Below are 13,775 nucleotides of genomic sequence, written 5' to 3' on the forward strand. Positions count from 1 at the left end.
AACCAAAGTGAAAAGGGCATGGATACGTGTCAGGTCTGGTGAGGCTAGTGAGGGGATGCGGAAGGTAATACAAACGGGGGGCAAAGGCTTGTCCCAGGTGTAGATCCCCCAGGTTAATGTACGAGTATGTTTGAGCTTTAGACCTCAGCTATGGCACAGCACACTGAATACATGGCTGACGCTCCAAATGAGGAGAACGAGAATTGTGTTTCTCTCTTTTTCCTCTTCCCCTTCCTCCTCTGATCCCTCTGCATCTCGCCTTCCTCCTTTTTCACTACACCCAGCTCACGGCCTATAGTAACTAACGCACGGGTATCCATCACCTGTACGACTCACATCTCGCACAACCCCATATCGTACTGTACCTTACCCAGCCATTCATCCATCCGCTCATCCACCCGTCTGCCCATCAATCCATCCATCCCATCGAGGGTATACTTGCGGTATTGTAGGGGGAAATTCGAATTGCAACAGTGCAATGGGGAAGACCAAAGTACAAATTCAAATTGTGACTCTTTATTAAAAAGCGCTGCAAAATAGCAAACTTGGGCGCATGTAGTTCACAGAAGAGTTTTTTTACTCCCTTCTATCTTTCCAAGGGTGTCCATCTTTTTCGTGTGATGGATGTGGCTACTTGCATATCATACTGTAACTCTTACTGCACTCCGCTACGAGAGGCTGGGAAAGGCGGAGCTAGTAGCACCGGGCAAGTTAAAATGAAGATTGACGTTGGAATAGAGCTGATCCTAGCGCAGGAGCCGATTTATGCGTTTTATGGACAAAAATACTCGCACAGCTCTCGCATGCTCACGAGGTCCTATTGGTTGTTTCAAGTTTTTTTCTCTTCCTCTTTTCTCTTTCTTTCTCCTTCCGTACGGTAACAATACCTATCTCAGCGGAGTTGTCAGCCTTTCATGGGTGCTCCTTTTACACCACTGGTTTGGTCTGGGGTGCCCTGTGAGAGCGCCCGTTGCACTTTTACTGACTGATTCACTGGCTCCACTAATGCGTTACTACCGGTGGGCACACTCAACTTTTCACCTTCACCATATGAGATCGGATAGAACTTACCTAACTACCTATCCAAATTCTGCCGTACCACCAGTACTAGACTTCAATATGACCTCAATATTATCGGTAGTGGATGAATCAATCAGTTTTCACCTGCCTACATCTACATCCTCCCCCACAGTATCATGGAACAAGACCAGGGTTCGTCTTTTCTTCACGATCGAAGACTCCGATTAAGTAATCGGAGAACACTCCAGGAGAATCCAAGCCCCGATGGTACCACTCAACCCCTCGATGCCCTCAGCAGAAAGGTAATGCCGCAGAAAGGAAAAAATAAATAATACAACAGATTGGACTGCTGACGTGAACCGAGCAGAACGTGGTCTAGGCTCTCTTGTACTATTAATTGTTAGTTCTCAAATTGTGATTTATCTATCCGATTGGAAGGGAAGGGAAAGTTATCACCCCTTCATCTCGTTACTGTGTCCGTACAGTACCGGTACTGCACTGTCAAGGGGAGAGAAATAAATAAAAAATAAGGAAGCGAAGAGAACCTAGACTGACGGACTGACAGGACGGCCCTCTCCCGACATATCTGGGCATACAGCGGCGGCGGCAGCAGCAGCAGCAGCAGCGGAGCACATACCCCAGTTCCCCGGCTTTTTTTCTCTTGGCCTTTTTCCGCTGCTGTAACTACCGCTGCTGTACAGTACAGTACTTGTGCAATAATTTGGCGCCCTAGGCTCTTGCGCAATGAAAGAAGATGGACGGAGGGATACTGTACGGTACTCGTACCCGTACGGTACCCCCCAATCCTGCCCTTCCCATTCCCCGATGTGGGAGGCCAGGTGGTAGTGCTGGATTTTCGGCAACCCCGGATCTCCATAGGTCAAGCGATGTTGAACCCTTGCCTACCCAAGGGCCCAAACATTGTGCAACGCGAAATTTCAAGATACGCCCCAGCCAGAAGTTGAGGAATACCGGTATCGTGGATCATGATATCTTTTTGTTTTCCCTTCCCCTTCTCCCACAAGAGGAGATGCCCAAGAAACAGTAGTCGAGCAGAATCGCTAACCCCAAGTCAGCATCCGCGGCAGGCTAGCTAGATCGACGGACAAACGAGCTAGGAAAGCACCTGCAAGAGATTATCAACCCCCATAACGGTGCAATTGTCCAATCCATACTCATAAGGACAATCACTTGATAGCATTTGGTCATGATAGTCCGAAATCGCTGAAAACAAGAAGAGAGAAAAAATAGTGAAAAAGATGAAAAAAGAAAGAAGAGGACGCAAGAGAGTAAAAAAGCAACGAAGGCAAGAAAAAAAAGAAAAAAGAGAAAAAGAAAAAGAAAAATCAGGAACGAGACCAGCAATCGGCTGCGGTATTTTGTGGTGCCCATCCCGAACTCGTATAAGGAAAGTTACAATAAGCGCTGCACATCAGCTCAGGCCATACAGGAAATTGGGGAGAAAGAAGACAAAGATAAAGATAAAGATAAGGCCCCATTTGGGAGGCCAGAGAAATAGTGTTTTTCAGACTTTTACAGCACTGTTGTTGCAAATGAAATATTTCTATATTTTTAACATTGCACTTTTTTGGCTATAGCTCGATGTACAGTACAGCTACAGGGCCTCCTGATCGATTTTTGTTTCCATTACAACGGTCGGTAAGGTAGCTGCTACCTGTATATGGAATTTTTGTGCTCCCTAGTCAAAGGGATTCGAAAGTTGGGTTTTCAAGGAAAAATGGCGTTTTATATGCCAAACAGGGCCTAAAAATATTTCTGGCGATTCCGATCTTCCCACACATAACCTTCTCTTCTGTTTTAAATATACATTCTTTTTTTTCTTCCCCTACTCGAGCAATGCAGCCGCAGCGCCAACATCAGAAGCAGACAAATTGCGAATAAGGTAACAGCATACCAGGGAGTTAAGCAAGGGAGAAGAAAAGGGAGAGGAACATCCCCAGGATCCTCACGATCCATCACTCGAGAATTGACAAGCGTGGGGGGGTTAGACGTCGAAGGCCCCACAAATGTTACTCTTTGACAGTTTACGGTACTATTGGACCGCCCGTCCAAAGCACAGTACTCGAGTAGGGTACAACTGACAACCGGAAAGCATCATATCTATTTCCCCATGGGGAAATCCTTGCATCACCCGAATATGGTACCATACTGTACTGTACCAGTACGGTACATCTGAGGTTCCCCCCCCCTCCGCAACGCCCCACCACTGACGCCCCCGGTTCCCGTTTTTGACAGCGAAGGAGGCGATGGGCCGATTGAGAAGTTATAGGAATTTAAGTGATCATGAAGACATTTTCTTGTACTTTTTTCTCATTCACTCTGTCTGGGCCGGAGGGAACGGGGCTTCCGGATTCCGCGCGCGAAAGGGATACCTTTCAAGTACTGGCATCGCCGGTCTTTGGCCCCCCACGCTTAACCCTTAAGAAGGAAAAAAGCATAGCATGCAGGAAGAAACATTGGAGTAAGAGAAAGAGAAAGGTATTGTAAGTAAACTCAATACTACAACAAAATTAACGTCAGAAACAGGATTAGGAAATCCGAAAATAACTGAGCCAGCAAACAAGAGCGGTCCCTAAGCTCAACTGCCCTGGGCCCAGAAACGAAGGGAGTGTTTCCCATATATTATATGGTCCTCCCACTTGCCCCATCTGTCCGATGTTTCGCCCGGTCCGTTCCGCTCGTTTCAGGCATTGTGGGTCCAGTATGGAAATTTAACTTTTGACTGCCTCGCACCCGTACTGTATGTACAGCACTGTACATGCACAGGAAGCACTTTCGGGCGTTAACTCCATCCCAAACAAAACCGCGGTACACTACTTGCATCGCGGAGGATTACAAATCGATTACTACAAATAAACATTAAAAAAAAACAAAAAAAACAGCTTAAGAACGGGTTTGAGTACGTATTGCTACCCCTCCCGCTTCTATTGCCGTCTTGGGGTGCTAACTTGAGAGGAAGCAATTAAAATAAACGCGGGTACCGCGGGGCAATGACTGCGCTGGTCTAAATGTACCTATAGCACACACAAGGCCACGCATGGCGGGACGAATTTCAATTTGAATCGATCGAAGGGCTTGAACTTGGATTACTTGAGCGACGACAGTCACTTTCAGTCCAGCTCAGTTCACCTCAGTATACCAGCCTCTCACCTCCTCCCGTGCCAATGGCGACGTATATCCACCAAGCACACTACATTCCCCCCTCCCCGAAAAAAAACCCAACCCTTCGCAACTTCACAGACCCTCACTCGCCCCCCGATCCCGCCAGTACCAAAATTGGCGAACACGCGATCGACCGGCCGAGCGTTATCTGCCTGCCTGGTTGCCTGTCCGTCTATCTGCTCCCCCTCCCTCCTTTTCGCCCAATTCCTCCAATCACCGATACAGCCCAAGGTCAGCTCAGATATCAATGCGCATTGAAAACCAGACCCTGCCAACCTTGCCTTACCTCTCACTCGCAAGAAGGAGGGTCACGAGTGCGGTCTTGTGATATGGTATTTGTGTCCCATTCCGTACGAAACGCGTATCGGACTGCTGCTACATACCTCTCGCTTGAACGGGCCCCGGGAGGTCCTGTGATTCGAGGGTTGGAGGGGGCAGTTAGTGGTGAATCGCTCGTAGGTAGCTGCAGCAGGATTTCAGTTTTAAGTTGGTTTCTGGTTTTTCTTTCCTCCTAGCCTGAAGTGATCCATGGGACCGGGTTTTTCCTCCAATCCCGGACCTCGACGGGCATTCACACCGGGACTGGGAGCCTTCGGATGAAGTTCCCGTGATATTTGAGAAAAGTTCAGCAGAACTACTAATCAAGGACATAGGTCGAAAACCGAGTGATTGGGCATGTCCAACTGTAAGTGGGTCAGTTGTGACGTTTGAAAAAAAGGAAAAAAAAAGACGGGTTTGTAGGTTTAGGGCTCCTGAGAGTATTCTTTTCTTTTTCCCACACTCCGGAACGGTGACTGCTGTGCGTCACCTCTTCGAGTCCTGTCGAAATATCTCACTGAAGTCATTATTATTATTTCCCCTCTGCTTCTTCTCTTGAGAGATGGATAGATAGAATCCTCCCAAATCTTTTCTCCCTCCATCTCTTCTCCCCTTCCTGCGGATTTTTTTTTTTTTTTTAAGATGGCGCGCCCGTCTGATCATCGATGTGCTTGGGTGCATCAAGTCCTAGTCCAGTTCAATTACAAACTCATCCAAAAGAGAATGAAAGTTTCCTGCCCCCCCCCCCAATCCTTCTCAGTCAGGGATTCTCCTTCCTCATGATCTTCTCCACTGTACTCGTACTCGAGTACTCGAGTACGAGTACAAGTGGCATGTAGTCTATTAACTTATCGGCCTGTCTACCGCACTGTGCAGGACGTTCAAGTCACTGAGCAATAGTACTGTAAACCCCTACCAAAAAACGGTTTAATATCATACACCTTTTCCCTGGCCACCGAGGCTAAAAGTATTAAAAAAATACCACTCCACTTCCCTCTCATCAGGTCATTCCATCCAGCCACCCATCCGTCCACCCATCCAAAATCTCAGGAACCCTTTTTTTCCCTCACAGTGCCGGTACAGTGCCTAGCCTCCAACTCTCGATCTCTCCCAATAGCCATCATATTTACAGCGAGAGCGCGCGGCTGTAGGAACGCTAACTTAAACGCAAACTGAAACACTTTCTGCAGATCTTTCTCCTAGGGAGGGTAACAATTGCGAGTTAAGCTATGATACCGGTGCTCGAGTGCAGAGTGTTTTCTTTTTTTCTCTCCTTCTCATCGCACCGCAATAATCTACGAGTACTAGTACTTGCACTCTTTCTTTTCTTTTCCTTTCTTCAGCGGTACGTACGGTATGTGCGGTTTAGTGTTGCTTTCCAAAGCACAGATATTTATTTACAGTATCATACACACGGGGTAACATATCACAAAAAAAAAAAAAAAAAAAAAACGCCATGCTGAAGGCGAAGGGGTCCACAACCCTACCCTAGCGTACCGGTATCCTATCCTATCCATCCTATCATAACCAGAGCCTACCTGCCTCCCTCCCTCCCTACCTGCCCGCCCGCTTGTCCAGAGACCTCACGATAACACGCAGCATCTGAGTACTCGAGCAGGGCACCACGGCCATGGCCACCACCACTATGATACATACCCAAGTCGCCTATGATGCCTTCCCAGCGCAACGAACAACAGCGACAACGAAACCCTCATGAATCTCCTTCCTTCCCTTCCTTCCCTTCCTTCCCTTCCTTCCCCTCCAAGTCGATATCATTTCTCACAAAGTCCACCTTTACTATGGTAGCGTACGTAGGGACTCTACTCGTACTTTGCCTGCGAACATCGCCTGCCGCTAACCACCACCACCATCACCACCACCATTACAAACCCACTTCTCACTCAGCGCACGCCATTCCCTCCAAAAAAGGGAAAGAATTAAAGGGAAAAAAGGAAATAAATAAAAAACAACTTACTTCTTCCTTCCCTCCTTCCCTCCGGAAAACCCTTTCTCCGAAACGGGCCCCAGCGAGCACGCGCGTGCCCAAGTTTAACTCGGTTCGGTTCGGTTTTTGGCTTTACTTTTTTTTTTTTTTTTTTTTTGATACTGCATCACTCGCATTGTGGTTTCTATTACTTATTTCGTGGTAAGCCATCATGTGCGAGCATACCGGTACTGTGGATGGGTTAAGATAAAACAAAAAAAAAGTTTGCTTGGACAACCACCCACCACCATCATCATCATCATCATCATCACCCCTCCTTCGTGCGCTGTACAATTCATGAAGGGGGGGGATAAGGCTATGATAGATAGAGTATCGTGGTATAGTAGAGGAAGAAGGGCGGTTTCCGAAATCTCGGGCAAGTATTATATGTTATGTGTGTATATGTATGCACGCATGTAAAGTACGCTATGTATGTAGGCAGGTGGGAATGTATGTATTGTGACGTACATTTCCCGTAGGTGGTGATGATGACGAAAAACCGACTTTCCCTCCCACGCTACCGGTACGATGCGCATAACTGTGACTGTAACTGATACACTAGCGCGGGGAATGAAGGGGAAGGAGAAGGAAGTGAATCGATTGCTGGTGAGTTGAGTTGAGTAGAGTCGAGTTAGGGTTTCCATCACTTGATGAGACTTGTCGAATGGATTCTAGCTAGAAGGGAGAAATATCAAGCCTTTTTTTCTTCTATGATTGTTCATCCCTCGCGTCGATGGGGGGGGGGCTTTCATCCGATATGAAGGATAGGCAAGGAATATTAGGGGGAGGAATCATATATAGGCCGAGAGGGATTGAGAGTGATAATGACAATGAATATGGAGAGTGAAAATGTGAGAAACGTACATACGAGTACTTTATACATTTACCTACGGTAACTTGTCGGGGTGATGGACATGGTAGACAAAGTGCAGTAGTCTACTCGAGTAGTGAATTGGGGGGGGGATGGCATATCTTCTTAAATTTTGGAAAGAAAAAAAAGAAAAAAAAAGAAAAAAGAAAAAAGTTTACCACCATCGATTGACCGACCGACCTTTTTTTCCATATCCCTTCCTCCCTTCTTCCCCTTTGTGCGAAGATGCCTCGATATAATAATACTACTCGAGTACTGACAACGCAGCAAAAAATAAAAACCATCATAAAAAAATGTATGTAAGCTACGGTACGATAAAACGATTTGCAGCTCATCCATCGTATAGCCCTCTCGCCAATCCTCCAATCGAGGGTTATATGGCCGATAAGTTGTTTATGTAATATAACCTTGTACAGTGCAGTACAGTACTGTGCGTGTATGATACGGGTATGATGTAGGTTTTCGAGAAGGTGAGAATATGATGCTTTGGTATCGGAAACTCCTATTCTTTCTTTGCTCCTCGTATGCTCTTGGTAAATTGTTCAAGGGATGGATGGGTGGGTATACCTCACGATATTTGTCGTGGTTGGGAAAATTGGTACCGGTAGTGATATGATGATAGGGGGTATAGTACTATTTCCTATGCTTTTTTCCAGTTGTGTGTGCTACTTCGACAAACTCTTGATTTTCCATTCTACTCGTACAATACGAGTACAAGTAAATTTACGGATCTCCTTGCCGTTGTTTGCTTAACTTGCTTTTTTCGCTCTGCATGATCAAACGGATTTGTGCGTTTAGCGGTCGGTGTTCATCCTGTTCCTTCTTCCTATCATATCATGACATAACTGTCCATGTCACTACCGTAGGTTGAAAAGAGAAGGAAAAAAAAAAACAGGAGCGTCTCTAATGCAGTCACATGAGTAGTGGAATTCTTTCCAGTATGATATTCCCCATCGCTGTTCTCGCCAAGCGAAACGAAACCCATCATCGCGACAAGGTTTTTATTATAACGAGTACTCGTTCGAGAGCCGAATCGCGTCCATCAGTCGACTTATCTTGTGCCTTTCTTTTTTTTTTTTTTTTTTTTTTCTTGTGATGTCTTCTTCGCCTACGGTGCTCGAGTCATTCCACGACAACTATATCACTCTGACTCTCATGAGGTTTCTAGAAAGGGTGAACGGGACGAGAGCCATTTCGAGCTAACCGTTCGTCCAATTGTATATAATTCACCTACCGCGTCTACCAGTTTCCCCCGAGGTATGATAAAAACTCACTGCCAGGATGGTCTCTCTCTTTCTCTCCCTTTTCCAAATTAAGGTTTCCAACCTCCAACGGCTTTTACCGGAGATCCCCATTATTATTCCACTTTCCCGACGTGACAGGGAGTAAAAAGCGATGGGGAAGCATGATGAGAGTAAGGATTGGGAGAAAGATCGATCGAGAAGGGGAAGAAGAGAGAGAGAGAGAGAGAGAGAGAGAGAGAGAAAACAGAGATCGGGAAGAGATATATAATATTATGATAGATTTATTATTACCATCATTGAGGCTCAAAAATAAGGAGTATCATAATAACAATGATATTTCTGATCGACCATGGTACCTAGAAGGAAAGGGAGGGAGGGGGGGTTTGTGAACAAGAAAAAAAAAAAAAAAAAAAAAAAACTCGATTTTTTTTTTTCCATGATGGAGGGGCAATGAGGGGCAAATGGAGGGGTTCATGGTGGGGTTCAGGGTCCGATAACCAACGGATCCGAGCCCTATCTAGACTATCTATCTATCGATAGAGTCAGGCAAAAGCGAGAAGCGGGCAGAGTACGGTACTTGTACCGGTAGGGCAAACAAGGCACAAGGTTATGATTTAAATTTTATAAAAACCTTTTAGGTGATCAAGCAGGCTCCCGAGAGAGAGAGAGAGAGAGAAAGTTCATTACAGTAAACGGTAACTCACACATCTTTACCAAGAAAGTCTGTTCTAGCCGATAACTAAAAATAAAAAAAAATAAAAAATTCTACTAGTGAGCCATCACCAAATATTCCGCTTGCTTGCAGGGGCATTCTTGCCAAGGCATACATACATACATACATACATACATACATACATACATACATACATACATACATACATACATACATACATACATACATACATACATACATACATACATACATACGAAGTACGAGTATCATAACAGTAATCGCCCCGGAACCCGATAAGCGCGTGAGAGCGAGAAAACGGACGAAATGCAAGGCTCAAGTTTTGTGGTATCGTGGTTTCAGGAAGTTTCAGGACTGACCGTAGGGGCGTCGAGGTCTGGGTTACTATAGTATCATTCATGGCAACTCACTCACTCGCGCTCAGTAGCCGGTACAAACAGCGTCCGAAATTTTTTTCTTTCTCTTCAGAACAGACAGACAGACAGACAGACAGATAGGAAGGGGGTGGGGTGGTTGACCATATTATTAGAAAACAACCTACAAGTCACCTACGGTAGTCTACAGGTAGACTACTCGTATCATGGGTTAACGGTAAAACTAGGATTCCGCCAGGACAAACAACGAGTACTATGCTGTAGCGGTACTTTACAGTGAGATACCATGGAAGAACAACACAACAATGGGAAAGAAAAGAAAAATGGAATTCTCAACCCCAAACAGCTCGCCATCCATCCGTGCACACGCACGCAGCACGAAACGAACGGTTGTGCAGTTACCGGTAAGCCTTCCCTTTTTGGGAGGGTTAACTTATTTATTTTCTTAAATAATAATAATAATAATAAAAAGGAAGAAAAGACATTTATTGCGCTCCTCCGGTCTCGCCTGATATCTACGTCATAGATAGATTTCTCAAACTTAACTTTCTCTCTGACATATCACATTTTCTGAAATTTTTTTTTCCTTCCCGGCAATCCCGTAAGTTACTGTAATACTGTGGCAGGAACCCCCCCCCCCCTTCCCACAAGCTCCTACGTAGACCACTGTACCTACTAGGCTAGACTACCTCTGAGTTGCCTACGGGCGGCGGCGGTGGCGGCGGTGAGGGTATAAGTGAGTATGATACTGTGCCTGGACCCCTCCTCCCACCACCACAAACGACGACGACCACGACCACCACACCTTGCACTTGGGTAATGCCTCCAATCCATTCCAAAACCTCGCACCGAAGAGAATACCGTTACCGTACGATACAAAAAGCTCCATGATATATATATATAATGAGCAGCCAATACAATCCCTTTTCCCCTGCAACTCATACCACCACCCACAGAGGGGAAAGAAAAAAAAAAGAAAAAAAGAAAAACAGAAACCTAGAACTTGCAGCAAGTCACTGTACATGCAGGGCGGTTCCCGCGGCCGTGCTCGTACAGTTTATGATAACATCCCTCAATCACTCCACTCACCCACTCGACTGGCAAAGGCATAATAATGGCAAAGGCAAAAGGTAAAAAAGGCAAAGGTGGAAAAGAAGGGCAACGCGAACGCAGCTTCCCTGTCCTTTTTTTCCGGTAAAATGCAGTGAAGGCAAATAGGAAAGGGCAAGTGCATAGGGGGAAGAGAAGAAAGGGAGGGAAAAAAATGTGATATAAAACAACCGTGACGGATATGGTTGGCTATTGGATTGGGCGGAAGAAGAAAGGAAAAGAAAAGAAAGAAAGAAAAAAGAGGTGAGGTTTCGTGTGCGCGAGTGAGCACCGGTAGTGTACGGTAACTCGTATATGTGTACGAGTAGTACAGTGCAGTGCGAATGGGAGAGTTCGGGTTTTCCTATTGTTAGGTATTTGTGTGAATGTGTGAATACGACCACAGTACGCTATGGTATGGCTGAGGGGGTTGTGAAATTTCTGGGTGGATGGATGGATTGGTCGGTCGGATGGATACAGCAGTGTTTCACGGATGTGTGCTTTGTGGTGTTTAATCCGTCCTTGTATATATATCATAATGGTTCCGCTATCCTGGGTCGCTGTACGAGTACTCGTACTCGTACATATGTTGCTGTGCTGGGCAAAGTACTCGAGAGAGTATGAAATGTATAATACGTGCCGATATAAGCAAACTCGGTTTGAGTCTATCCATCCTATGACGGTGGGTAGACTGCTGTAGTCAGCAGCGTACCTCAAAGTCAAGAATGTCATGATCCGACTCTCCCCATCAGGCACGGTGCCTGCACCAATAATTAGCACAACAACGCGATAAGTCCAGACCAAAAGCAACGTCGATCCACCCACCAACATGCAAGTATCATAACATACCGCTATATCATAACCCCGTGCAATGGTTCCGAAGAACAAGAGAAAGAAAGGTTCGGATAAACTGCGGAGCCTTACACCTCGACCAACCCAGCTGCAGCGACCCCCTCCACCCCGTTACCATAATTCATATCGCCGGGTTAGGGTGGAAATTTTTCCTCCTCCTCCACCTCCGGCGGTGACGACTTCAATCTCGGGCAAGCAACATGAGTACTTTTTTTTTCTTTCTTCTTTTTACCGTTCGTGGGCTAGTTCTACCACCGAAACCCTAGTACCGGTAGCCCGGAGTGAAAACCGTTCCCATTCGTTATCCATATACGAGCACCTATCGCTCGCTCACCCGTCCGTCGCAACCGTCGCATCCCTTTCCCCTGCTCCATTCGAGAAGGAAGGAAGGAACGACCTTGGCTGCTGGCAATGATGTATGTGATATGATACGATGGTCCACCGGCACGCCCGCAAATACCGGGGGGGGGCGAAAAGGTTCGATTGCAAATTCAGCCTGAGCATCTGTGCGAAAAGGGTGGACAAAGAAATTGCACTTCAATATCATATGGATGGACATAGATGATAGAAAGTTTCTCCTGAGTGCGTACGGTACATAGACTACATTCTTACCGCATATACCGGTAACTCAGTCGATCCGCGCGGGAAAAAGAGAGATAGAGAGGGGGAGAGAGGGAGAGAGAGGAAGAGAGAGATGATAGGAAAAGAGAGGGGGAAGAAGAAAAGAAAGAGAAAGAGGAAAAAGAAAAAGAAAGAGACGCCACGATCAACAAACATCATATACCCATCCTCCTCCTCACTCATGAAAGAGATGATAAATACCGGTAGATCTACAGCGCATATAAGACATTTCGGCATCTTTTTTTACTTTTCTTCTCTCTCTCTCTCAGAAAAAAATGAAGAAAAAGAAAACCCCAGTAGGTCAATTCAACTTTTGGCACCCAACCAGCTAAATCAATCCATGCCATCATACATACCCATCCATGGACAACGCAGGACAGGATCGGACAGGAATCTTGACCGGACGGGAAGTCGACATAATTGCCGTACTATGATAGTACGATACGAGTACTGGAAGGTACCGGTAATGAGATGGGACGAAAGAATGGAGGGAGGGGGGGGGGGAGGGAGGAAGTACCACGTCCCTCCCTCCTCCCGGAAACAAACACCAAAGAACTACTGCGTGATTTTCTCCCTCCTTCTCCCTCTCTCCCTTTCCCTCTCCCTCTCCCTTTCCTTTTTCCTTTTCCTTTTGCCGCCGATACGTTCAGTACGATGACGAGACGGGACGGGACGGGACGGGACGAGACAAAGCCCTTGATTGTCCGGCCGGGGAGGCCAGGGAGAGAGGAGAGGGAGAGGGAGAAAGTGAAAGAGATTTTATACCGGTGTGTCGTACGGCACGATAATAGAGGGTGTGTGTGTGTGTACAGTACATCTTCACAATCCATCGGAACTTTCCAACCTTCTTTTTTTCTTCTTCTTTCCTTTTTCCCTTTCTCCCACTCTTAAATCGAATTGCCGGTATCATACCGGTATTTGAAATAATAACAATAATAATCCATTTTACCCTGCGGTCAATGATAAGCTTTACGCTTCGTTCCTCTTTGGCCGCCCGCCGGTCATCGTCGTCGCTATTGATTTATCAGATCAAAAATGAACAACAAAAAAAAAAGAAGAAAAGAAAAAAGAAGAAAAGAAAAAAGTCTATGCAAAGGTTAAGATTAAGACTTGACCCGGGGATCAAAAAGGTTTCGGATATTTATCTACTTTATCATAAATAATTAGATGAATAGATGAATAGATAAAAACAGATAAAATAGATAAACTACGCAGCACAGCACAGTCAGTACCGTACCTACCTCTTTCCCAGCGTTTGGTATATGAAGGTATGTAGGTATGATAATATGTATGTATAACTGTCCATCTAACATAACTCGTGCATACAGTGCACGGATTTTACCCTTCCGCGCAGGGCGGATCTCTAGACTACATTACGGATAAATCTAGACTACGCTACTCGAGCAGCGAAGCTCAAATAGGATAGTAATGTAGCGGTAAGAAACCAAAGGTCTCACCCCCACCAAACGAAACGAAACGAAACCCTCGACGTCACGAACCCTCCAGAAGTGGAAAAGCGTCGGATAGG

This window comes from Tuber melanosporum (assembly GCF_000151645.1).
Source record: "Tuber melanosporum whole genome shotgun sequence assembly, scaffold_67, strain Mel28".
Classification (NCBI taxonomy): domain Eukaryota; kingdom Fungi; phylum Ascomycota; class Pezizomycetes; order Pezizales; family Tuberaceae; genus Tuber; species Tuber melanosporum.